Raw genomic sequence first — 27,917 nt, 5'->3', positions numbered from 1 at the left:
AGACTTGCTTGCTGAGGGGGAGAAAGTATGAGAGACTATGAAGGATGAATCAAGCTGAACAACATCATACTCATCACGTACCATGACAGCGATGGTGGATTGGAAATTCTCAGCTTTGACTGATTTTATATTACCAACCTACCGGCAGCCATTTCGTGTCAGGATTGTGGATAGGCTTAACAATGTATTGACGGTTCAATTAATTCAAGATGACAGATAAAGAAGATCGATTGCTAGTACAGTACCACTCAAAAGTTTGGACGCAAATACTCATGCAAAGGTTTTTCTTTATTTTTACTATTTTCTACATTGTAGAATAATAGTGAAGACATCAAAACTATGAAATAACACGTATGGAATCATGTAGTAACCAAAAAAGTGTTAAACATATCAAAATATATGAGATTCTTCAAAGTAGACCACCCTTTGCCTTGATGACAGCTTTGGTGTGCATTCTCTCAACCAGCTTCACCTGGAATGCTTTTCCAACAGTCTTGAAGGAGTTCCAACTCATCCCAAAACATCTCAGTTGGTTTGAGGTCGGGTGATTGTGGAGGCCAGGTCATCTGATGCAGCACTCTGTCACTCTCCTTCTTGGTCAAATAGCCCTTACACATCCTGGAGGTGTGTTGGGTCATTGTCATGGGATGGAGTATTGCTGCAGAATGATTTGGTAGCCATGCTGGTTAACTGTACCTTCAATTCTAAAATGAGTGTCACCAGCAAAGCACCCCCACACCATCACACCAACTCCTCTATGCTTCATGGTGGGAACCACAGATGCGGAGATCATCCGTTCACCTACTGCGTCTCACAAAGACATGGCGAGTTGGAACCAAAAATCTCACATTTGGACTCATCAGACCAAAGGACAGATTTCAACCGGTCTAATGTCCATTGCTCATGTTTTTTGTCCATACAAGTCTCTTCTTATTGGTGTCCTTTAGTAGTGGTTTCTTTGCAGCAATTCCACCATGAAGACCTGATTCACGCAGTCTCCTCTGAATAGTTGGTGTTGAGATGTGTCTGTTGCTTGAACTCTGTGAAGAATTTATTTTGGCTGCTATTTCTGAGAATGATAACTCCAATGAACTTATCCTCTGCAAGCAGAGTTAACTCTTGGTCTTCCTTTCCTATGGTGGTCCTCATGAGAGCCAGTTTCTTCAAATCGCTTGATGATTTTTGCAACTGCACTTGAAGAAACATAGAAAGTTCTTGAAATGTTCCACATTGACTGACCTTCATGTCTTAAAGTAATGATGGACTGTCATTTCTCTTTGCTTATTTGAGCTGTTCTTGCACAATATGGACTTGGTCTTTTACCAAATAGGGCCATCTTCTGTATACCACCCCTACCTTGTCACAACACAACTGATTGGCTCAAACGCATTAAGAAGGAAAGAAATTCCACAAATCATATTTTTACAAGGCACACCTGTTAATTGAAATGCATTCCAGGTGACTACCTCATGAAGCTGGTTGAGAGAATGCCAATAGTGTGCCAAGCTGTCATCAAGGCAAAGGGTGGCTACTTTGAAGAATCTCAAATGTAAACTATATTTTGATTTGTTTAACACTTTTTTGGGTAACTACATGATTCCATATATGTTATTTCATTGTTTTGATGTCTTCACTATTATTCTACAATGTAGAAAATAGTAAAAATAAAGAAAAACCCTTGAATGAGTAGGTGTGTCCAAACTTCTGACTGGTACTGTATGTTTCCGTTATCTGGTGGAACTGTAGTGGTGTTTATATTGGTTTTATACTGAACAAAAACATAAACGCAATGTGCAACAATTTCAACGAGGGTACTCAGTTCATATAAGGAAATCATTCAATTGAAATAAGTAACTTAGGCCTTAACTTATGGATTTCACATGGCTGGGCAGGGGAGCAGACACGGGTGGGCCTAGGAGGGCATAAGCCAACTAATTGGGAGCCAGGCCCATCCACTGGGGAGTCAGGTCCAGCCAATCAAAAGGAGTTTTTCCCCACTAAAGGGCTTTATTACAGACATAAATACTCCTTAGTTTCATCAGCTGTCTGGGTGGCCGGTCTCAGACGATCCCGCAGGTGAAGAAGACGGATATGGAGGTTCTGGGCAGGCGTTGTTACACGTACTGCCAAATTCTCTAAAATGACATTGGAGGCTTATGGTAGAGAAATGAACATGAAATTCTCTGGAAAAAGCTCTGGTGGACATTCCTGCAGTCAGCATGCCAATTGCACACTCCCTCAAAACTTGAGACATCTGTGGCATTGTGTTGTGTGACAAAACTGCACATTTTAGAGTGGCCTTTTATTGTCCCCAGCACAAGATGCACCTATGTCATGATCATGTTGTTTAATCAGCTCCTTAACATGCCACATCTGTCAGGTGGATGGATTATTTTAGCAAAGGAGAAATACTCACTAACAGGGATGTAAACCAATTTCTGCACAAAATTGGAGAGAAATAAGCTTTTTGTGTGCGAATTAAACATTTCTGGGATCATTGATTTCCGCTCATGAAACAGGGACCAACACTTTACACGTTGCGTTTATATTTAGTTCATTATAGCTCAACCTGGCGTGTGAACATCTCAAATTAAGTGGGTTAAGCAAAGACCCTTTGAAAAGGGACTCTCTCTCACTCTCTCTCATACTCCAGCTGTACAGATTGTTTTGTTGCGCTGTGTGTGTGTGTGTGTGTGTGTGTGTGTGGGGGGTGTTGCGCTGTGTGTTTGTTTTGTGCTGTGTGTGTGTGTCTGAGTGAGTGAGTGAGTGAGTGAGTGAGTGAGTGAGTGAGTGAGTGAGTGAGTGAGTGAGTGAGTGAGTGAGTGAGTGAGTGAGTGAGGGATCTCAACCCCTTCACGTAGGAGGCCTGAAAGTTGGTTGCCACAGCAACTATAATTGAACTATATATCAAGTTAACAATACCTCTCATACTATCTCCAGCTTGATCAAATTCACACACATAAAGACACAGGCACAGGCAAACACACACACACACACACACACACACACACACACACACACACACACACACACACATAACACCACAACCCCCCTCAGAGAAGAATGACTAGCAACAGGGTTTGAGCGACAGGTAGACGATCCCCCCAGCTTGTTCAGATCAATACTGTAATATCCTCTCTGTGTGCTGTCCATCATCTCTATGGACTTAGAATTAAGTGGCAGTAGCCGGATTGGAGGCACGCACTCATACAGTGTCTCCCACTGGAGATGGTTGGTGAACAAATGGATCAGATTGAGGTAGGCCTGCTGTCCATCACGGGGTGGATAGATGGAAGATGGGAACGGAGAGAGTGTGAGAGAGAAAATATCTGAGAAGGAATGAACGAGTTGAGGATTCCATGATAAAAAGGGACTGAATATATTTACAGCACACACTAACTACACTTTGCGCAATTTTTCTTCACACTTCTTACTTCTTACAGTGCACAGTAGCGCAAGCTATGTGGAACACTAATCTCTCTCTCTCTCTCTCTCTCGCTCTCTCTCTTTCTCTCATTTACTTACAGCACTGTTCCCCATTGTAGCTACAGGCAGGCCCTGTGGCCCCAGAGTTCAGAGGTAGTGGACTGAATTGAAATTGTCAATTTGAAATCACCAGAAAACCCCCGAAGGGGCTAAGAGTACTATAACAGCTTTCCCTGGCCCATTTCACTTTCTCTCTTTTTCTGGTCTGTGTTTCATGTCTTATTCTGGCTTTGTTTCCTTATTCTGGTGACTTTGTTTCCTTAATCTGGTGGCTGTGTCCTTATTCTGGTGGCTTTACTTCCTTATTCTGGTGGCTTTACTTCCTTATTCTGGTGGCTTTACTTCCTTATTCTGGTGTCTTTACTTCCTTATTCTGGTGGCTTTACTTCGTTATTCTGGTGGCTTTACTTCGTTATTCTGGTGGCTTTACTTTATTCTGGTGGCTTTATTCTTTTACTTCCTTATTCTGGTGGCTTTACTTCCTTATTCTGGTGGCTTTACTTCGTTATTCTGGTGGCTTTACTTCCTTATTCTGGTGGCTTTACTTCCTTATTCTGGTGGCTTTACTTCCTTATTCTGGTGGCTTTACTTCCTTATTCTGGTGGCTTTACTTCCTTATTCTGGTGGCTTTACCTCCTTATTCTGGTGGCTTTACTTCGTTATTCTGGTGGCTTTACTTCGTTATTCTGGTGGCTTTGTTTCCTTAATCTGGTGGCTGTGTCCTTATTCTGGTGGCTTTACTTCGTTATTCTGGTGGCTTTACTTCGTTATTCTGGTGGTTTTACTTCGTTATTCTGGTGGCTTTGTTTCCTTAATCTGGTGGCTGTGTCCTTATTCTGGTGGCTTTACTTCGTTATTCTGGTGGCTTTACTTCGTTATTCTGGTGGCTTTGTTTCCTTAATCTGGTGGCTTTACTTCGTTATTCTGGTGGCTTTGTTTCCTTAATCTGGTGGCTGTGTCCTTATTCTGGTGGCTGTTTCCTTATTCTGGTGCCTGTTTCCTTAATCTGGTGGCTGTTTCCTTATTCTGGTGACTGTTTCCTTAATCTGGTGGCTGTTTCCTTATTCTGGTGGCTGTGTCCTTATTCTGGTGGTTGTTTCCTTATTCAGATGGCTGTTTCCTTATTCTGGTGCCTTTGTTTCCTTAATCTGGTGCCTTTGTTTCCTTATTCTGGCGGCTGTTTCCTTATTCAGGTGGCTGTTTCCTTATTCTGGTGCCTTTGTTTCCTTAATCTGGTGCCTTTGTTTCCTTATTCTGGTGTCTGTTTCCTTATTCTGGTGCTTTTGTTTCCTTATTCTGGTGCCTTTGTTTCCTTATTCTGGTGGCTGTTTCCTTATTCTGGTGCCTTTGTTTCCTTATTCTGGTGGCTGTTTCCTTATTCTGGTGCCTTTGTTTCCTTATTCTGGTGGCTGTTTCCTTATTCTGGTGGCTGTTTCCTTATTCTGGTGCCTTTGTTTCCTTATTCTGGTGGCTGTTTCCTTATTCTGGTGGCTGTTTCCTTATTCTGGTGCCTTTGTTTCCTTATTCTGGTGGCTGTTTCCTTATTCTGGTGCCTGTTTCCTTATTCTGGTGCCTTTGTTTCCTTATTCTGGTGGCTGTTTCCTTATTCTGGTGCCTTTGTTTCCTTATTCTGGTGGCTGTTTCCTTATTCTGGTGGCTGTTTCCTTATTCAGGTGGCTGTTTCCTTATTCTGGTGGCTGTTTCCTTATTCTGGTGCCTTTGTTTCCTTATTCTGGTGGCTGTTTCCTTATTCTGGTGCCTTTGTTTCCTTTTTCTGGTGGCTGTTTCCTTAATCTGGTGCCTGTGTTTCCTTATTCAGGTGGCTGTTTCCTTAACCTGGTGGCTGTTTAATTCTAAACCAATAGGTATGTTTGTTGAGATTATTATACTTATAACACGTTGTAATTTTGTTCCATAAAATGATGCCGCTCTAGTAACTCGGCAACCTCTAGTTATTCTATTTTATTTTCCTGAGGAAAGTTTCCACAAGCAAAAGTAAAAAAGAAATAGGATAGGGATCACTGACTAAAACGTCTAAAACGCGGACCTTGATTCTGTGAGAGTCCTTCATGTTGCCGGTGGGGCATTATAATCAGGATTTAATCCGGGTCACACTCCCTAGCACACGCATAAACCAACTTGGACGACCGACGCTCTGCTCACACACACATACGCACACACACCGCCCCTACCCCTCACCCCCCACACACATACACGCACACACACTTCCACGTCACTCCGACAAGAGGGGTGGACATGAATCAGGATCTCCATAAATTGTATTAAACAGAATAAGTAGGCGTTGGGGTATATCATAGAATACCATAGAGTGATTTATGCACACTTTCCCCTGGCTGGCTGATCAGCCGCACCACAGAAATCAATATGTAATTATAGACATCCTACTAGCTAGTACCCACAGCCCTGTTCGCTCCTCGTTCTCCACGCACACACACACGCTCACACACACACACACATGCACGCACACGCACACGCACACAGCCACCCTCCAAACTAATGTCAAAACACCAACTCGGTCGACAGCCCCTGCAGAGCCAGCAGCAGTGAAATAGAGCTCCTCCTAGGGTGTGTGTGCATGTGCGTGTACCCGTGTGTGTGGTGGTGTGTGTGTGGCTGGTTATATGCCAGTATGCCAGGTGGCAGGGTGTATGTGTCTCTTTCCTATAGTCTATGCCAGGGTGGGCAACAACAGCAAGAGCAACACTGGCATCTGAGGATCAAACACTTGTTGGCTTTTCACGAGTCATGGCTGTTACCATGACGACTTAAGATGCATACAAAATAGAAACAACTGTATGTACTTTTTTTGCTCACTTTTATCCTAACTATTTATCCTCCCTTTGTCCCAGGCATTAGACATATTCTCAACCATTGAATCTCACTCCAGAGGGCAGATATATTATCCTGGGTACCAGTCTGCTTGTGCCTTCACTTCACTCCTTCACACTTCTTGTCACTTCTTGTCATAAAAGTGCTATGTTTTGCATGGCAAGGAGTTGATGTGATAGCACAAACAGATCTAGGACCAGGCTACAGTTATACATGCAGCAATCGCTTTAGGAGGCAGTGTGCGTTTGTTTGCCGGTTGTTCGCACCTGCCTGCCTTCCCGCACCTGTGCTTGTTCACACCTCAGAAGAGTACCCACAGATATACTTACCAACCCACCACACCAGAGAAATACTTACCAACCCACCACACCAGAGAAATACCTACCAACCCACCACACCAGAGAAATACCTACCAACCCACCACACCAGAGAAATACCTACCAACCCACCACACCAGAGAAATACATGCCAACCAACCCACCACACCAGAGATATACCTACCAACCCACCACACCAAAGAACAATATACCTACCAACCCACCACACCAGAGAAATACATGCCTATCAACCCACCACACCAGAGAAAGATATATCAACCAACCCACCACAACAGAGAAAGATATACCTACCAACCCACCACACCAGAGAAAGATATACCTACCAACCCACCACACCAGAGAAATACATGCCTACCAACCCACCACACCAGAGAAAGATATACCTACCAACTCACCACACCAGAGATGGATTGACCTACCAACCCACCACACCAGAGAAATACATATCAACCTACCTACCAACCCACCACACCAGAGAAATACATACATACCTACCAACCCACCACAACAGAGAAATACATGCCTACCAACCCACCACACCAGAGAAAGATATACCTACCAACTCACCGCACCAGAGAAAGATTGACCTACCAACCCACCACACCAGAGAAATACATATCAACCAACCCACCACACCAGAGAAATACATACCTACCAACCCACCACACCAGAGAAATACATACATATCAACCAACCCACCACAACAGAGAAAGATTGACCTACCACCCCACCACATCAGAGAAAGATATACCTACCAACCCACCACACCAGTGAAATACATACCAACCAACACACCACACCAGAGATATACCTACCAACCCACCACACCAAAGAACAATATACCTACCAACCCACTACACCAGAGAAATACATGCCTATCAACCCACCACACCAGAGAAAGATATATCAACCAACCCACCACACCAGAGAAAAATATACCTACCAACCCACCACACCAGAGAAAGACATACCTACCAACCCACCACACCAGAGAAATACATGCCTACCAACTCACCACACCAAAGAACAATATACCTACCAACCCACCACACCAGAGAAAGATATACCTACCAACTCACCACAGCAGAGAAAGATATATCAACCAACCCACCACACCAGAGAAAAATATACCTACCAACCCACCACACCAGAGAAATACATACCTACCAACCCATCACACCCGGTAAAGATATGCCTACCAACCCACCACACCAGAGAAAGATATACCTACAAACCCACCACACCAGAGAAATACATACATACCAACCCACCACAACAGAGAAAGACATACCTGCCAACCCACCACAACAGAGAAAGTCATACCTGCCAACCCACCACACAAGAGAAATACAAACCTACCAACCCACCACACCAGAGAAAGATATACCTACCAACCCACCACACCAGAGAAAGCATTAGCATCGAATAGCCCCCGTGATATGCAACTTTTCAGGAAAGTTAGGAACAAATATACACAAATATACAAGCTAAGGCAAGCTTTTTCAAACAGAAATTTGCATGCTGTAGTACTAACTCAAAAAAAATTCTGGGACACAGTCCATGGAGGATAACAGCACCTCCTCCCAGCTGCCCACTGCTCTGAGGCTAGGAAACACTGTCACCACCGATAAATCCACAATAATTGAGAATTTCAATAAGCATTTCTCTACTGCTGGCCATGCTTTCCACATGGCTACCCCTACCCCGGTCAACTGCCCGGTACCCTCCACAGCAACCCGCCAAAGCCTCCACCATTTCTCCTTTACCCAAATCCAGATAGCTGATTTTCTGAAAGAACTGCAAAATCTGGATCCCTACAAATCAGCCGGGCTAGACAATCTGGACCCTCTCTTTCTAAAATGATCTGCCGAAATTGTTGCAACCCCTATTACTAGCCTGTTCAACCTCTCTTTCGTATCGTCTGAGATCCCCAAAGATTGGAAAGCTGCTGCGGTCATCCCCCTCTTCAAAGGGGGAGACACTCTAGACCCAAACTGCTACAGACCTATATCTATCCTACCCTGTCTTTCTAAAGTCGTCGAAAGCCAAGTTAACAAACAGATTACTGACCATTTCGAATCCCACCATACCTTCTCCGCTATGCAATCTGGTTTCAGAGCTGGTATACACCTCAGCCAAGCTCAAGGTTCTAAACGACATCATAACCGCCATCAATGAGAGACATTACTGTGCAGCCGTATTCATCAACCTGGCTAAAGCTTTCGACTCTGTCAATCACAACATTCTTATTGGCAGACTCGACAGTCTTGGTTTCTCAGATGATTGCCTCGCCTGGTTTACCAACTACTTCTCTGATAGAGTTCAGTGTGTCAAATCGGAGGGCCTGTTGTCCGGACCTCTGACAGTCTCTATGGGTGTGCCACAGGGTTCAATTCTCGGGCCGACTCTCTTTTCTGTATACATCAATGATGTTGCTCTTGCTGCTGGTGATTCTCTGATCCAGCTCTACGCAGACGACACCAATCTGTATACTTCTGGCCCCTCCTTGGACACTGTGTTAACTAACTTCCAGAACCTCCACAACTCTCCTTCCGTGGCCTCCAACTGCTCTTAAACGCAAGTAAAACTAAATGCATTCTATTCAATCGATCACTGCCCGCACCTGCTCGCCCGTCCAGCATCACTACTCTGGACTGCTCTGACTTAGAATACGTGGACAACTACAAATACCTGGGTGTCTGGTTAGACTGTAAACTCTCCTTCCAGACTCACATTAAGCATCTCCAATCCAAAATTAAATCTAGAATCGGCTTCCTATTTCGCAACAAAGCATCCTTCACTCATGCTGCCAAACATCGTAAAACTGACCATCCTACTGATCCTCGACTTCGGTGATGTCATCTATAAAATAGCCTCCAACACTCTACTCAACAAACGATGCAGTCTCTCACAGTGCCATCCATTTTGTCACCAAAGCCCCATACACCACCCACCATTGTGACCTGTACGCTCTCGTTGGTTGGCCCTCGATTCATACCCACTGGCTGCAGGTTATCTACAAGTCTCTGCTAGGTAAAGCCTCACCTTATCTCAGCTCACTGGTCACCATAGCAGCACCCACTCGTAGCAGGCGCTCCAGCAAGTATATCTCACTGGTCACCCCCAAAGCCAATTCCTCCTTTGGTCGTCTTTCCTTCCAGTTCTCTGCTGCCCATGACTGGAACGAATTGCAAAAATCTCTGAAGCTGGAGACTCACATCTCCCTCACTAGCTTTAAGCACCAGCTGTCAGAGCAGCTTACAGATCACGGCACCTGTACATAGCCCATCTGTAAACAGCCCATCTGTATACCTACCTCATCCCCATACTGGTATTTATTTATTTATTTATTTATTTTGCTCCTTTGCACCCCAGTATCGCTACCTGCACATTCATCTTCTGCCGATCTACCATTCCAGTGTTTAATTGCTATATTGTAATTACTTTGCCACCATGGCTGGGCTTAAGAGGTTAACTTATCTCATTTGCACTCACTGTATATAGACTTTTTGTTTTCTTTTGTTCTACTGTATTATTGACTGTATGTTTTGTTTATTCCATGTGTAACTCTGTGTTGTTGTATGTGTCGAATTCCTACGCTTTATCTTGGCCAGGTTGCAGTTGCAAATGAGAACTTGTTCTCAACTAGCCTACCTGGTTAAATAAAGGTGAAATAAAAAATATATAAAATACCCAGAGAAAGTGAGAAAGAACTATAAAGCCGATTCTGTGCTTCTGTAGTCTGTCACTTTGATTAACAGCTGTGAGTGGCTGAACTCTGTTCACCTCTCTCTCTCTCTCTCTCTCTCTCTCTCTCTCTCTCTCTCTCTCTCTCTCTCTCTCTCTCTCTCTCTCTTGCCATGCCTGCTAGACTTCCAGTTAAATCAATGGGATAAACAGTAAATGTCTTCCCAGACACCTGCTATTGCAAGCCCTTATCTGGCCCAGGCAGTTTAAAGCTGACCCCCTCACAGGTAGTAGGTAACACCACCCATCCATCTCCCTACCATCCCCAGCCCAGACAGACTCATCTCTCTCCTGCATGCGTGTGTGCTTTGTTTTTCTTGTGGGTGCTCTATCTCTCTCGATGCCTTGTTCCATCTCCTTCTTTCTCTCTCCCTCTTTCTCTCTTGATCTCTTTCACGTCATCTCTCCTTCTGTAGATCTATAACTCTTTCCCCCTCTCTCTCTCACTCTCTCTGTCTCTCTGTTTCTCTCTCCCTCTCTCCCCTTCCCTGCAGGTGCCACATGGTCTGACCAAGACAGATGAGAATACATGGATCTTGTGAAATTGACGTACACATCATTGCCTAGCAATATGGTCTCAATGAGGGTTGAAATGATTGGGAATGTGATATGTTCTGGTTTGGTAGTTATCCTGCCGGAGACACCAGTGGCTGATCCATCAGACCTCAGTCTGAATACTTCAAGTCTGGTCTGTTGTTGGCTTTATCATCACAGTATAAAAGGTTTCATGATGTTGTTGTCCTACAAAGTCTGAAACTCTGCTGTGTACCACAAAGTCACGATGATTCGCCAACTTCAGTCTGACAAAACTGCAGGCATAGCAATCTTTCCAGGAAAGGAACATAAAGGGGTTATTACTGATAAAGGAAGTCATTGTCAAAAACATATATGTGCAGCCATATTACACCAACATCCTTTCCTAGTTTTCTCTCGTTTTGTTTTGTTGTGTTGTGTTGTGTTATGTCTTGGAGAAGGTTGACTGGGGTCAAAACATCAGTTACCTCATCAGTGACCTTGTTCAGTATGGTGGTCTTCCAACCCCTGGCCCATAATGCATCTCACCGCTCCCATTGCTGAACGCTACTACAATACAGTATATCTTGCACTTTGAAAAAGTGTCAGTATCCCAACAACTGGATTACACTTTACCCTCTCTTCCGATGCTCCCTCCATCCCTCATTTCCTCCTTTGCACCCGTCTCTCCTTCCCTCCCTCTCTCTGTGTCTCACTGCTCATGGAGGGCTGAGAAAAATATTAGTCCTCTAAATGGATATGTGCCATAGCTGCTGAAAATAGCAATGTAGAGAGAAGTCTGTGCGATAGCAGGGTGGTATCAGCAAATGGAGAAGCTCCCAGAATAATCTTTAACTTTCACAGAGAGGGAGGGTGGAGGGGGGAAGGAAATATTGGGAGGGAGAAAAGGAGAAAGGAGGATACATGGGGATTGTGGGAGAGAGGTAGGAAAGAGAGAGGAGAGAGGGATGGAGAGAGAATGTGTGATGCAGGAGGATTAACAGAGAAAGTGACAGACATAAAGATTGACAGAAAGAGAGAGCGATGGAGAAAGAGAATGCTGTAATTTCAGATGTGGCGACACGATAAACGAACTGCAGTCTCAGTCTTCATTTTAGTTTACTTTCTGGTTGTTCTGACTGTGTTTCCCATGCCACTAGTGAAAGCCGTACTGCCACTGGCAGGCATTAGCATTTAGGATTCATTACAGTGTGTTGACGGCTGCTCCTACAGGGCAGAGACCCAGCCAGCACCCTGATATAGGATAGCAGCCTTCTCAGCCTTCCTCCATTCTGCCCAAAGTCATTTGGTATTTAGTAAGTGATGTTTATCTAGCTTTCTATTTTTCCCCTCTGAAAAATAGCTTGGTAGTTAGCTTTGTGGCTGGGTTTTAGAGAAGGTGAATATGTACATTTGGATCTGTAGATGGGTGAGTGGGGTGTGTGCATGCATGTGTGTCTGTGTTTCTGTGTGTGTGTGTGTCCGTGTGTGTGTGTGTGTGTGTGTGTGTGTGTGTGTGTGTGTGTGTGTGTGTGTGTGTGTGTGTGTGTGTGTGTGTGTGTGTGTGTGTGTGTGTGTGTGTGTGTGTGTGTGTATTTGTGTGGGTATACAGTACATGCACACACATGCTTTTGTGTTTCTGTGTGAATTTATGCATTTATGCACCCATGAGAGTGTACTAATGTGTGTGTGTTGTTAGTATTTCAGCCACGTTGCTTGAGCACACACATGAGCGAGCGAGTGGTGTGTGGTGTGTGTGTGTGTGTGTGTGTGTGTGTGTGTGTGTGTGTGTGTGTGTGTGTGTGTGTGTGTGTGTGTGTGTGTGTGTGTGTGTGGCTGCTGCTGGTGGTTGCCAGAGTCAGTGTGTGTGTTTTCCCATTAGCATTGTTCACCCGGGGACCCGGTTAAAAGTTTCATGAGGGACGAGCCAAAGGGGGAAACACAATGAAATGCAAAGATTGAACTTTTCCTGGAGGCCTGGGCAGGAGAGGGGAGGAGGGTCTGTGGAGTTCAGGGGTGTGGAGAGAGACTATCCCTCAGTATGGAGGAGGGCTGGAGGGTGGTTGGCATCTTTTGAACACTGTCTCTCAATTCCTTGCTTCCTATTTTTCTTATTTCCCTTTTCCCGTCTCTCTCTCTCCATCTTTCCATCCTCTCTGTCTCTCTCTCTCTTTCTGTTTATCTTGCTTACCCACCCTCATTTCCCATCCATCCATCCTTCCTTCCCTCCATCCCTCCCTTGCCCAGTACCATCCTCCAGAGCCAGAGCAGGGGGCCAGAGATCAGAACTGGCTGCAAGAAGGGGAGGAAGCGAGCTGGGGAACCAGGGAGAGGAAGGAGGGAGGGGTAGATGCCTTTTTTGCTCCCTGGGAGTGTCCCTGGTCTAACCACCAGTCTCCATGTCACTGTGTGTGTGTCGATGTGGCTGTCTCCCGACCATGTCCTAGTCAAAGCGCTTATAGGACATATGTGACCTTCTGATTGTAGATTGTGTTCAGAGACGTGATAGTAGGTTGTGTTCAGAGACGTGATAGTAGGTTGTGTTCAGAGACGTGATAGTAGGTTGTGTTCAGAGACGTGATAGTAGGTTGCGTTCAGAGACATGATAGTAGGTTGTGTTCAGAGACGTGATAGTAGGTTGTGTTCAGAGACGTGATAGCAGGATGCGTTCAGAGACGTGATAGTAGGTTGTGTTCAGAGACGTGATAGTAGGTTGTGTTCAGACGTGATAGTAGGTTGTGTTCAGAGACGTGATAGTAGGTTGTGTTCAGAGACGTGATAGCAGGATGCGTTCAGAGACGTGATAGTAGGTTGTGTTCAGAGACATGATAGCAGGATGCGTTCAGAGACGTGATAGTAGGTTGAGTTCAGAGACGTGATAGCAGGATGCGTTCAGAGACGTGATAGTAGGTTGTGTTCAGAGACGTGATAGCAGGTTGTGTTCAGAGACGTGATAGCAGGATGCGTTCAGAGACGTGATAGCAGGTTGCGTTCAGAGATGTGATAGCAGGTTATGTTCAGAGATGTGATAGCAGGTTGTGTTCAGAGACGTGATAGCAGGATGCGTTCAGAGACATGATAGCAGGTTGCGTTCAGAGACGTGATAGTAGGTTGTGTTCAGAGATGTGATAGCAGGTTATGTTCAGAGACGTGATAGCAGGTTGTGTTCAGAGACGTGATAGCAGGATGCGTTCAGAGATGTGATAGCAGGTTGCGTTCAGAGACGTGATAGCAGGATGCGTTCAGAGATGTGATAGCAGGTTGCGTTCAGAGACGTGATAGCAGGTTATGTTCAGAGATGTGATAGCAGGTTGCGTTCAGAGACGTGATAGCAGGATGCGTTCAGAGATGTGATAGCAGGTTATGTTCAGAGATGTGATAGCAGGTTGTGTTCACAGATGTGATAGCAGGTTATGTTCAGAGATGTGATAGCAGGTTGTGTTCACAGATGTGATAGCAGGTTATGTTCAGAGATGTGATAGCAGGTTGCGTTCAGAGATGTGATAGCAGGATGTGTTCAGAGACATGACAGCAGGTTATGTTCAGAGATGTGATAGCAGGTTGCGTTCAGAGATGTGATAGCAGGTTGCGTTCAGAGATGTGATAGCAGGATGTGTTCAGAGACATGACAGCAGGTTATGTTCAGAGATGTGATAGCAGGTTGGTAAGAAGAGTGGCGGGGGCGTATGCCTCATGACTAACGAGACATGGTGTGATGAAGGAAACATACAGGAACTCAAATCCTTCTGTTCACGTGATTTAGAATTCCTCACAATCAAATGTAGACCGCATTATCTTCCAAGAGAATTCTCCTCGATTATAATCACAGCCGTATATATCCCCCCCCAAGCAGACACATCGATGGCTCTGAACGAACTTTATTTAACTCTTTGCAAACTGGAAACCATTTATCCGGAGGCTGCATTCATTGTAGCTGGGGATTTTAACAAAGCTAATCTGAAAACAAGACTCCCTAAATTTTACCAGCATATCGATTGCGCAACCAGGGGTGGTAAAACCTTGGATCATTGTTACTCTAACTTCCGCGACGCATATAAGGCCCTGCCCCGCCCCCCTTTCGGAAAAGCTGACCACGACTCCATTTTGCTGATCCCTGCCTACAGGCAGAAACTTAAACAAGAGGCTCCCACGCTGAGGTCTGTCCAACGCTGGTCAGACCAAGCTGACTCCACACTCCAAGACTGCTTCCATCACGTGGACTGGGACATGTTTCGTATTGCGTCAGATGGAAATATTGACGAATACGCTGATTCGGTGTGCGAGTTCATTAGAACGTGCGTCGAAGATGTCGTTCCCATAGCAACGATAAAAACATTCCCAAACCAGAAACCGTGGATTGATGGCAGCATTCGCGTGAAACTGAAAGCGCGAACCACTGCTTTTAATCAGGGCAAGGTGTCTGGTAATATGTCCGAATATAAACAATGCAGCTATTCCCTCCTCAAGGCTATTAAACAAGCTAAGTGTCAGTACAGAGACAAAGTGGAATCTCAATTCAATGGCTCAGACACAAGAGGCATGTGGCAGGGTCTACAGTCAATCACGGACTACAAGAAGAAACCAGCCCAGTCACGGACCAGGATGTCTTGCTCCCAGGCAGACTAAATCACTTTTTGCCCGCTTTGAGGACAATACAGTGCCACTGACACGGCCTGCAACGAAAACATGCGGTCTCTCCTTCACTGCAGCCGAGGTGAGTAAGACATTTAAACGTGTTAACCCTCGCAAGGCTGCAGGCCCAGACGGCATCCCCAGCCGCGCCCTCAGAGCATGCGCAGACCAGCTGGCCGGTGTGTTTACGGACATATTCAATCAATCCCTATACCAGTCTGCTGTTCCCACATGCTTCAAGAGGGCCACCATTGTTCCTGTTCCCAAGAAAGCTAAGGTAACTGAGCTAAACGACTACCGCCCGTAGCACTCACTTCCGTCATCATGAAGTGCTTTGAGAGACTAGTCAAGGACCATATCACCTCCACCCTACCTGACACCCTAGACCCACTCCAATTTGCTTACCGCCCAAATAGGTCCACAGACGATGCAATCTCAACCACACTGCACACTGCCCTAACCCACCTGGACAAGAGGAATACCTATGTGAGAATGCTGTTCATCGACTACAGCTCGGCATTCAATACCATAGTACCCTCAAGCATCAAGCTGGACCCTGGGTCTCGACCCCGCCCTGTGCAACTGGGTACTGGACTTCCTGACGGGCCGCCCACAGGTGGTGAGGGTAGGCAACAACATCTCCTCCCGCTGATCCTCAACACGGGGCCCCACAAGGTGCGTTCTGAGCCCTCTCCTGTACTCCCTGTTCACCCACGACTGCGTGGCCATGCACGCCTCCAACTCAATCATCAAGTTTGCGGACGACACTACAGTGGTAGGCTTGATTACCAACAACGACGAGACGGCCTACAGGGAGGAGGTGAGGGCCCTCGGAGTGTGGTGTCAGGAAAATAACCTCACACTCAACGTCAACAAAACTAAGGAGATGATTGTGGACTTCAGGAAACAGCAGAGGGAACACCCCTATCCACATCGATGGATCAGTAGTGGAGAGGGTAGCAAGTTTTAAGTTCCTCGGCATACACATCACAGACAAACTGAATTGGTCCACTCACACTGACAGCGTCGTGAAGAAGGCGCAGCAGCGCCTCTTCAACCTCAGGAGGCTGAAGAAATTCGGCTTGTCACCAAAAGCACTCACAAACTTCTACAGATGCACAATCGAGAGCATCCTGGCGGGCTGTATCACCGCCTGGTACGGCAACTGCTCCGCCCTCAACCGTAAGGCTCTCCAGAGGGTAGTGAGGTCTGCACAACGCATCACCGGGGGCAAACTACCTGCCCTCCAGGACACCTACACCACCCGATGTTACAGGAAGGCCATAAAGATCATCAAGGACATCAACCACCCGAACCACTGCCTGTTCACCCCGCTATCATCCAGAAGGCGAGGTCAGTACAGGTGCATCAAAGCTGGGACCGAGAGACTGAAAAACAGCTTCTATCTCAAGGCCATCAGACTGTTAAACAGCAATCACTAACATTGAGTGGCTGCTGCCAACACACTGTCATTGACACTGACCCAACTCCAGCCACTTTAATAATGGGAATTGATGGGAAATGATGTAAATATATCACTAGCCACTTTAAACAATGCTACCTTATATAATGTTACTTACCCTACATTATTCATCTCATATGCATATGTATATACTGTACTCTAGATCATCGACTGCATTCTTATGTCACTAGCCACTTTAACTATGCCACTTTGTTTACTTTGTCTACATACTCATCTCATATGTATATACTGTACTCGATACCATCTACTGTATGCTGCTCTGTACCATCACTCATTCATATATCCTTATGTACATATTCCTTATCCCCTTACACTGTGTATAAGACAGTAGTTTTGGAATTGTTAGTTAGATTACTTGTTGGTTATCACTGCATTGTCGGAACTAGAAGCACAAGCATTTCGCTACACTCGCATTAACATCTGCTAACCATGTGTATGTGACAAATAACATTTGATTTGATTTGATTTGATTTGATTTGAGGTTGCGTTCAGAGATGTGATAGCAGGTTGTGTTCAGAGATGTGATAGCAGGATGTGTTCAGAGACATGATAGCAGGATGCATTCAGAGACATGATAGCAGGATGCATTCTGAGATGTGACAGCAGGTTGCATTCAGAAGTGTGATAGCAGGAGGTATTCAGAGACATGATAGCAGGACGCGTTCAGAGATGTGATAGCAGGTTATGTTCAGAAATGGGATAGCAGGATGTGTTCAGAGACATGATAGCAGGATGCGTTCAGAGACATAATAGCAGGTTGCATTCAGAGACATGATAGCAGGTTGTGTTCAGAGACATGATAGCAGGTTGTGTTCAGAGACATGACAGCAGGTTGCGTTCAGAGATGTGATAGCAGGATGCATTCAGAGACATGATAGCAGGATGCATTCAGAGATGTGATAGCAGGATGCATTCAGAGACATGATAGCAGGATGCATTCTGAGACGTGACAGCAGGTTGCATTCAGAAGTGTGATAGCAGGAGGTATTCAGAGACATGATAGCAGGATGCATTCAGAGATGTGATAGCAGGATGCATTCAGAAATGGGAGAGCAGGATGCATTCAGAGACATGATAGCAGGTTGTGTTCAGAGACATGACAGCAGGTTGCGTTCAGAGATGTGATAGCAGGATGCATTCAGAAATGGGATAGCAGGATGCATTCAGAGACATGATAGCAGGATGCATTCAGAGACATGATAGCAGGATGCATTCTGAGACGTGACAGCAGGTTGCATTCAGAAGTGTGATAGCAGGAGGTATTCAGAGATGTGATAGCAGGTTATGTTCAGAAATGGGATAGCAGGATGTGTTCAGAGACATGATAGCAGGATGTGTTCAGAGACAGGATAGCAGGATGTGTTCAGAGACAGGATAGCAGGATGTGTTCAGAGACAGGATAGCAGGATGTGTTCAGAGACAGGATAGCAGGATGTGTTCAGAGACAGGATAGCAGGATGTGTTCAGAGACAGGATAGCAGGATGTGTTCAGAGACATGATAGCAGGATGTGTTCAGAGACATGATAGCAGGTTGTATTCGGAGTGTGGTGTCAGGAAAATAACCTCACACTCAACGTCAACAAAACTAAGGAAATGATTGTGGACTTCAGGAAACAGCAGAGGGAACACCCCCCTATCCACATCGATGGAACAGTAGTGGAGAGGGTAGTAAGTTTTAAGTTCCTCGGCGTACACATCACAGACAAACTGAATTGGTCCACCCACACAGACAGCATCGTGAAGAAGGCGCAGCAGCGCCTCTTCAACCTCAGGAGGCTGAAGAAATTCGGCTTGTCACCAAAAGCACTCACAAACTTCTACAGATGCACAATCGAGAGCATCCTGTCGGGCTGTATCACCGCCTGGTACAGCAACTGCTCCGCCCACAACCGTAAGGCTCTCCAGAGGGTAGTGAGGTCTGCACAACGCATCACCGGGGGCAAACTACCTGCCCTCCAGGACACCTACACCACCCGATGTCACAGGAAGGCCATAAAGATCATCAAGGACAACAACCACCCGAGCCACTGCATGTTCACCCCGCTATCATCCAGAAGGCGAGGTCAGTACAGGTGCATCAAAGCTGGGACCGAGAGACTGAAAAACAGCTTCTATCTCAAGGCCATCAGACTGTTAAACAGCCACCACTAACATTGTGTGGCTGCTGCCAACACACTGACTCAACTCCAGCCACTTTAATAATGGGAATTGATGGGAAATGATGTCAAATATATCACTAGCCACTTTAAACAATGCTACCTAATATAATGTTTACATACCCTACATTATTCATCTCATATGTATACGTATATACTGTACTCTATATCATCTACTGCATCCTTATGTAATACATGTATCACTAGCTACTTTAACTATGCCACTTTGTTTACATACTCATCTCATATGTATATACTGCACTCAATACCATCTACTGTATCTTGCCTATGCCGCTCTGTACCATCACTCATTCATATATCTTTATGTACATATTCTTTATCCCCTTACACTTGTGTCTATAAGGTAGTAGTTTTGGAATTGTTAGCTAGATTACTTGTTGGTTATTACTGCATTGTCAGAACTAGAAGCACAAGCATTTCGCTACACTCGCACTAACATCTGCTAACCATGTGTATGTGAGAAATAAAATTTGATTTGAGTTGATTTTGATTTGATGTGATAGCAGGTTATGTTCAGAGATGTGATAGCAGGATGTGTTCAGAGACAGGATAGCAGGTTGCATTCACAGATGTGATAGCAGGTTATGTTCAGAGATGTGATAGCAGGTTGTGTCCACAGATGTGATAGCAGGTTATGTTCAGAGACGTGATAGCAGGTTGTGTTCAGAGATGTGATAGCAGGTTGCGCTCAGAGATGTGATAGCAGGTTGTGTTCAGAGATCTGATAGCAGGTTGCATTCAGAGACATGATAGCAGGATGCGCTCAGAGACGTGATAGCAGGATGCGCTCAGAGACATGATAGCAGGATGCGCTCAAAGACATGATAGCAGGATGCGCTCAGAGATGTGATAGCAGGTTGTGTTCAGAAATGGGATAGCAGGTTGCGTTCAGAGACATGATAGCAGGATGCGCTCAGAGACATGATAGCAGGATGCGCTCAGAGACATGATAGCAGGTTGCGTTCAGAGATGGGATAGCAGGTTGGTTTCAGAGACATGATAGCAGGTTGCGTTCAGAGACATGATAGCAGGTTGCGTTCAGAGACATGATAGCAGGATGCGCTCAGAGACATGATAGCAGGTTGCGTTCAGAGACATGATAGCAGGATGCGCTCAGAGACATGATAGCAGGATGCGCTCAGAGACATGATAGCAGGTTGCGTTCAGAGACGTGATAGTAGGTTGCGTTCAGAGACGTGATAGTAGGTTGTGTTCAGAGACATGATAGCAGGATGCGTTCAGAGACATGATAGCAGGTTGCGTTCAGAGACGTGATAGTAGGTTGCGTTCAGAGACGTGATAGCAGGTTGCGTTCAGAGATGTGATAGCAGGTTGCGTTCAGAGATGTGATAGCAGGTTGCGTTCAGAGATGTGATAGCAGGTTGCGTTCAGAGATGTGATCAGAGATGTGATAGCAGGTTGCGTTCAGAGATGTGATAGCAGGTTGCGTTCAGAGACATGATAGCAGGTTCCGTTCAGAGATGAGATAGCAGGTTCCGTTCAGAGATGAGATAGCAGGTTCCGTTCAGAGATGAGATAGCAGGTTCCGTTCAGAGATGTGAAGCAGGACGCGTTCAGAGACATGATAGCAGTTTGCGTTCAGAGACGTGATAGCAGGTTGTGTTCAGAGATGTGATAGCAGGTTGCATTCAGAGACATGATAGCAGGATGCGCTCAGAGACGTCATAGCAGGATGCGCTCAGTGACATGATAGCAGGATGCGCTCAGAGATGTGATAGCAGGTTGTGTTCAGAAATGGGATAGCAGGTTGCATTCAGAGACATGATAGCAGGATGCGCTCAGAGACATGATAGCAGGTTGCGTTCAGAGATGGGATAGCAGGTTGCGTTCAGAGACATGATAGCAGGTTGCGTTCAGAGACATGATATTAGGTTGTGTTCAGAGACATGATAGCAGGTTGCGTTCAGAGACATGATAGCAGGTTGCGTTCAGAGACGTGATAGCAGGTTGCGTTCAGAAATGGGATAGCAGGTTGCGTTCAGAGACATGATAGTAGATTGTGTTCAGAGACATGATAGCAGGTTGCGTTCAGAGACATGATAGCAGTTTGCGTTCAGAGACGTGATAGCAGGTTGCGTTCAGAGATGTGATAGCAGGATGCGTTCAGAGACATGATAGCAGGATGCGTTCAGAGACATGATAGCAGGTTGCGTTCAGAGACATGATAGCAGGATGCGCTCAGAGACATGATAGCAGGTTGCGTTCAGAGACATGATAGCAGGATGCGCTCAGAGACATGATAGCAGAATGCGCTCAGAGACATGATAGCAGGTTGCGTTCAGAGACATGATAGCAGGATGCGCTCAGAGACATGATAGCAGGATGCGTTCAGAGACATGATAGCAGGTTGCGTCAGAGACATGATAGCAGGATGCGTTCAGAGACATGATAGCAGGCTGCGTTCAGAGACGTGATAGCAGGTTGCGTTCAGAGACATGATAGCAGGTTGCGTTCAGAGACATGATAGCAGGTTGCGTTCAGAGACATGATAGCAGGCTGCGTTCAGAGATGTGATAGCAGGTTGCGTTCAGAGATGTGATAGCAGGATGCATTCAGAGACATGATAGCAGGTTGCGTTCAGAGACGTGATAGTAGGTTGCGTTCAGAGACGTGATAGCAGGTTGCGTTCAGAGATGTGATAGCAGGTTGCGTTCAGAGATGTGATAGCAGGTTGCGTTCAGAGATGTGATAGCAGGTTGCGTTCAGAGATGTGATAGCAGGTTGCGTTCAGAGATGTGATAGCAGGTTGCGTTCAGAGATGTGATAGCAGGTTGCGTTCAGAGACATAATAGCAGGTTCCGTTCAGAGATGAGATAGCAGGTTCCGTTCAGAGATGAGATAGCAGGTTCCGTTCAGAGATGAGATAGCAGGTTCCGTTCAGAGATGAGATAGCAGGTTCCGTTCAGAGATGTGAAGCAGGACACGTTCAGAGACATGATAGCAGTTTGCGTTCAGAGACGTGATAGCAGGTTGCGTTCAGAGATGTGATAGCAGGTTGCGTTCAGAGATGTGATAGCAGGATGCATTCAGAGACATGATAGCAGGTTGCGTTCAGAGACGTGATAATTAGGTTGCGTTCAGAGACGTGATAGCAGGTTGCGTTCAGAGATGTGATAGCAGGTTGCGTTCAGAGATGTGATAGCAGGTTGCGTTCAGAGATGTGATAGCAGGTTGCGTTCAGAGATGTGATAGCAGGTTGCGTTCAGAGATGTGATAGCAGGTTGCGTTCAGAGATGTGATAGCAGGTTGCGTTCAGAGACATTATAGCAGGTTCCGTTCAGAGATGAGATAGCAGGTTCCGTTCAGAGATGAGATAGCAGGTTCCGTTCAGAGATGAGATAGCAGGTTCCGTTCAGAGATGTGAAGCAGGACACGTTCAGAGACATGATAGCAGTTTGCGTTCAGAGACGTGATAGCAGGTTGCGTTCAGAGATGTGATAGCAGGTTGCGTTCAGAGACATGATAGCAGGTTCCGTTCAGAGATGTGATAGCAGGTTGCGTTCAGAGACACCAGTGTTTGTGTTGTATTGGTCTCTGTTGCGACATGACAGATACATTTTTTCTCTCTCTGGGCTTCCAGTGCCAGCGAACTTTGATTTGTTTTGGGATTTAAGGATTTTGGGTGTCTGTTTCATCTTGTGTTACTGTGTAAACAGAGGATGTTTGGGTAGTAGGGATGGGAAGGGAATGTCGATGGTAAACCATGTGTGTAATATACTGTATGTGTGTAATGTGTGTATGTGTGTAATATATTGTATGTGTGTAATGTGTGTATGTGTGTAATATACTGTATGTGTGTAATGTGTGTATGTGTGTAATATATGTATGTGTGTAATATACTGTATGTGTGTAATATACTGTATGTGTGTAATATACTGTATGTGTGTAATATATGTATGTGTGTAATATACTGTATGTGTGTAATATACTGTATGTGTGTAATATATGTATGTGTGTAATATACTGTATGTGTGTAATATATGTATGTGTGTAATGTGTGTATGTGTGTAATATACTGTATGTGTGTAATGTGTGTATGTGTGTAATATATGTATGTGTGTAATATACTGTATGTGTGTAATATACTGTATGTGTGTAATATACTGTATGTGTGTAATGTGTGTATGTGTGTAATATATGTATGTGTGTAATATACTGTATGTGTGTAATATATGTATGTGTGTAATATATGTATGTGTGTAATATACTGTATGCGTGTAATATATGTATGTGTGTAATGTGTGTATGTGTGTAATATACTGTATGTGTGTAATGTACTGTATGTGTGTAATATACTGTATGTGTGTAATATATGTATGTGTGTAATATATGTATGTGTGTAATATACTGTATGTGTGTAATATATGTATGTGTGTAATATATGTATGTGTGTAATATACTGTATGTGTGTAATATATGTATGTGTGTAATATACTGTATGTGTGTAATATATGTATGTGTGTAATATATGTATGTGTGTAATATACTGTATGTGTGTAATATACTGTATGTGTGTAATGTGTGTATGTGTGTAATATACTGTATGTGTGTAATATATGTATGTGTGTAATATACTGTATGTGTGTAATATACTGTATGTGTGTAATATACTGTATGTGTGTAATGTGTGTATGTGTGTAATATACTGTATGTGTGTAATATATGTATGTGTGTAATATACTGTATGTGTGTAATATATGTATGTGTGTAATATATGTATGTGTGTAATATACTGTATGTGTGTAATATACTGTATGTGTGTAATATACTGTATGTGTGTAATATATGTATGTGTGTAATATACTGTATGTGTGTAATATATGTATGTGTGTAATATACTGTATGTGTGTAATATATGTATGTGTGTAATATACTGTATGTGTGTAATATACTGTATGTGTGTAATATATGTATGTGTGTAATATACTGTATGTGTGTAATATACTGTATGTGTGTAATATACTGTATGTGTGTAATATACTGTATGTGTGTAATATATGTATGTGTGTAATATACTGTATGTGTGTAATATACTGTATGTGTGTAATATACTGTATGTGTGTAATATATGTATGTGTGTAATGTGTGTATGTGTGTAATATACTGTATGTGTGTAATGTACTGTATGTGTGTAATATACTGTATGTGTGTAATATACTGTATGTGTGTAATATACTGTATGTGTGTAATATATGTATGTGTGTAATATATGTATGTGTGTAATATACTGTATGTGTGTAATATACTGTATGTGTGTAATATATGTATGTGTGTAATATACTGTATGTGTGTAATATATGTATGTGTGTAATATACTGTATGTGTGTAATATACTGTATGTGTGTAATATATGTATGTGTGTAATATATGTATGTGTGTAATATATGTATGTGTAATATACTGTATGTGTGTAATATACTGTATGTGTGTAATATACTGTATGTGTGTAATATATGTATGTGTGTAATATACTGTGTGTGTGTAATATACTGTATGTGTGTAATATATATGTGTGTAATATACTGTATGTGTGTAATATGTGTAATATACTGTATGTGTGTAATATACTGTATGTGTGTAATATACTGTATGTGTGTAATATACTGTATGTGTGTAATATACTGTATGTGTGTAATATACTGTATGTGTGTAATATATGTATGTGTGTAATATATGTATGTGTGTAATATATGTATGTGTGTAATATATGTATGTGTGTAATATACTGTATGTGTGTAATATATGTATGTGTGTAATATACTGTATGTGTGTAATATATGTATGTGTGTAATATACTGTATGTGTGTAATATACTGTATGTGTGTAATATATGTATGTGTGTAATATACTGTATGTGTAAATATACTGTATGTGTGTATGTGTGTATATATGTATGTGTGTAATATGTATGTGTGTATATATACTGTATGTGTGTAATATACTGTATGTGTGTAATATATGTATGTGTAATATATGTATGTGTGTAATATACTGTATGTGTGTAATATACTGTATGTGTGTAATATACTGTATGTGTGTAATATACTGTATGTGTAATAATATATGTATGTGTGTAATATATGTATGTAATGTGTGTAATATATGTATGTGTGTAATATATGTATGTGTGTAATATACTGTATGTGTGTAATATATATACTGTATGTGTGTAATATATGTATGTGTGTAATATATGTATGTGTGTAATATACTGTATGTGTGTAATATATGTATGTGTGTAATATACTGTATGTGTGTAATATATGTATGTGTGTAATATACTGTATGTGTGTAATATACTGTATGTGTGTAATATACTGTATGTGTGTAATATATGTGTGTGTGTAATATACTGTATGTGTGTAATATACTGTATGTGTGTAATATACTGTATGTGTGTAATATACTGTATGTGTGTAATGTGTGTATGTGTGTAATATATGTATGTGTGTAATATACTGTATGTGTGTAATATACTGTATGTGTGTAATATACTGTATGTGTGTAATATACTGTATGTGTGTAATATATGTATGTGTGTAATATACTGTATGTGTGTAATGTATGTGTGTAATATATGTATGTGTGTAATATACTGTATGTGTGTAATATACTGTATGTGTGTAATATACTGTATGTGTGTAATATACTGTATGTGTGTAATATACTGTATGTGTGTAATATATGTATGTGTGTAATATATGTATGTGTGTAATATATGTATGTGTGTAATATATGTATGTGTGTAATATACTGTATGTGTGTAATATACTGTATGTGTGTAATATACTGTATGTGTGTAATATATGTATGTGTGTAATATATGTATGTGTGTAATATACTGTATGTGTGTAATATACTGTATGTGTGTAATATATGTATGTGTGTAATATACTGTATGTGTGTAATATACTGTATGTGTGTAATATATGTATGTGTGTAATATATGTATGTGTGTAATATACTGTATGTGTGTAATATATGTATGTGTGTAATATACTGTATGTGTGTAATATACTGTATGTGTGTAATATACTGTATGTGTGTAATATACTGTATGTGTGTAATATACTGTATGTGTGTAATGTGTGTATGTGTGTAATATATGTATGTGTGTAATATATGTATGTGTGTAATATACTGTATGTGTGTAATATACTGTATGTGTGTAATATATGTATGTGTGTAATATATGTATGTGTGTAATATACTGTATGTGTGTAATATACTGTATGTGTGTAATATACTGTATGTGTGTAATATATGTGTAATATACTGTGTGTAATATACTGTATGTGTGTAATATACTGTATGTGTGTAATATACTGTATGTGTGTAATATATGTATGTGTATGTGTGTAATATACTGTATGTGTGTATATACTGTATGTGTGTATGTATGTGTAATATATGTATGTGTGTAATATACTGTATGTATGTGTAATATACTGTATGTGTGTAATATATGTATGTGTGTAATATATGTGTATGTATGTGTAATATATGTATGTGTGTAATATACTGTATGTGTGTAATATACTGTATGTGTGTAATATATGTATGTGTGTAATATACTGTATGTGTGTAATATACTGTATGTGTGTAATATACTGTATGTGTGTAATATACTGTATGTGTGTAATATACTGTATGTGTGTAATATACTGTATGTGTGTAATATACTGTATGTGTGTAATATACTGTATGTGTGTAATATACTGTATGTGTGTAATATACTGTATGTGTGTAATATACTGTATGTGTGTAATATATGTATGTGTGTAATATACTGTATGTGTGTAATATACTGTATGTGTGTAATATACTGTATGTGTGTAATATACTGTATGTGTGTAATATACTGTATGTGTGTAATGTGTGTATGTGTGTAATATACTGTATGTGTGTAATATATGTATGTGTGTAATATACTGTATGTGTGTAATATATGTATGTGTGTAATATACTGTATGTGTGTAATATACTGTATGTGTGTAATGTATGTATGTGTGTAATATACTGTATGTGTGTAATATACTGTATGTGTGTAATATATGTATGTGTGTAATATATGTATGTGTGTAATATACTGTATGTGTGTAATATACTGTATGTGTGTAATATATGTATGTGTGTAATATATGTATGTGTGTAATATATGTATGTGTGTATATATGTATGTGTGTAATATACTGTATGTGTAATATACTGTATGTGTGTAATATACTGTATGTGTGTAATATACTGTATGTGTGTAATATATGTATGTGTGTAATATATGTATGTGTGTAATATACTGTATGTGTGTAATATACTGTATGTGTGTAATATACTGTGTGTGTGTAATATACTGTATGTGTGTAATATACTGTATGTGTGTAATATACTGTATGTGTGTAATATACTGTATGTGTGTAATATATGTATGTGTGTAATATACTGTATGTGTGTAATATATGTAATATACTGTGTGTATATAATATAATGTATGTGTGTAATATACTGTATGTGTGTAATGTATGTATGTGTGTAATATACTGTATGTGTGTAATATATGTATGTGTGTAATATACTGTATGTGTGTAATATATGTGTGTGTGTGTAATATACTGTATGTGTGTAATATATGTATGTGTGTAATATATGTATGTGTGTAATATATGTATGTG

Source organism: Oncorhynchus nerka, linkage group LG15, assembly GCF_034236695.1.
Source record: "Oncorhynchus nerka isolate Pitt River linkage group LG15, Oner_Uvic_2.0, whole genome shotgun sequence".
Lineage (NCBI taxonomy): Eukaryota > Metazoa > Chordata > Actinopteri > Salmoniformes > Salmonidae > Oncorhynchus > Oncorhynchus nerka.
The sequence above is the reverse complement of the archived record's forward strand: the minus strand, read 5'-3'. Positions refer to the sequence as shown.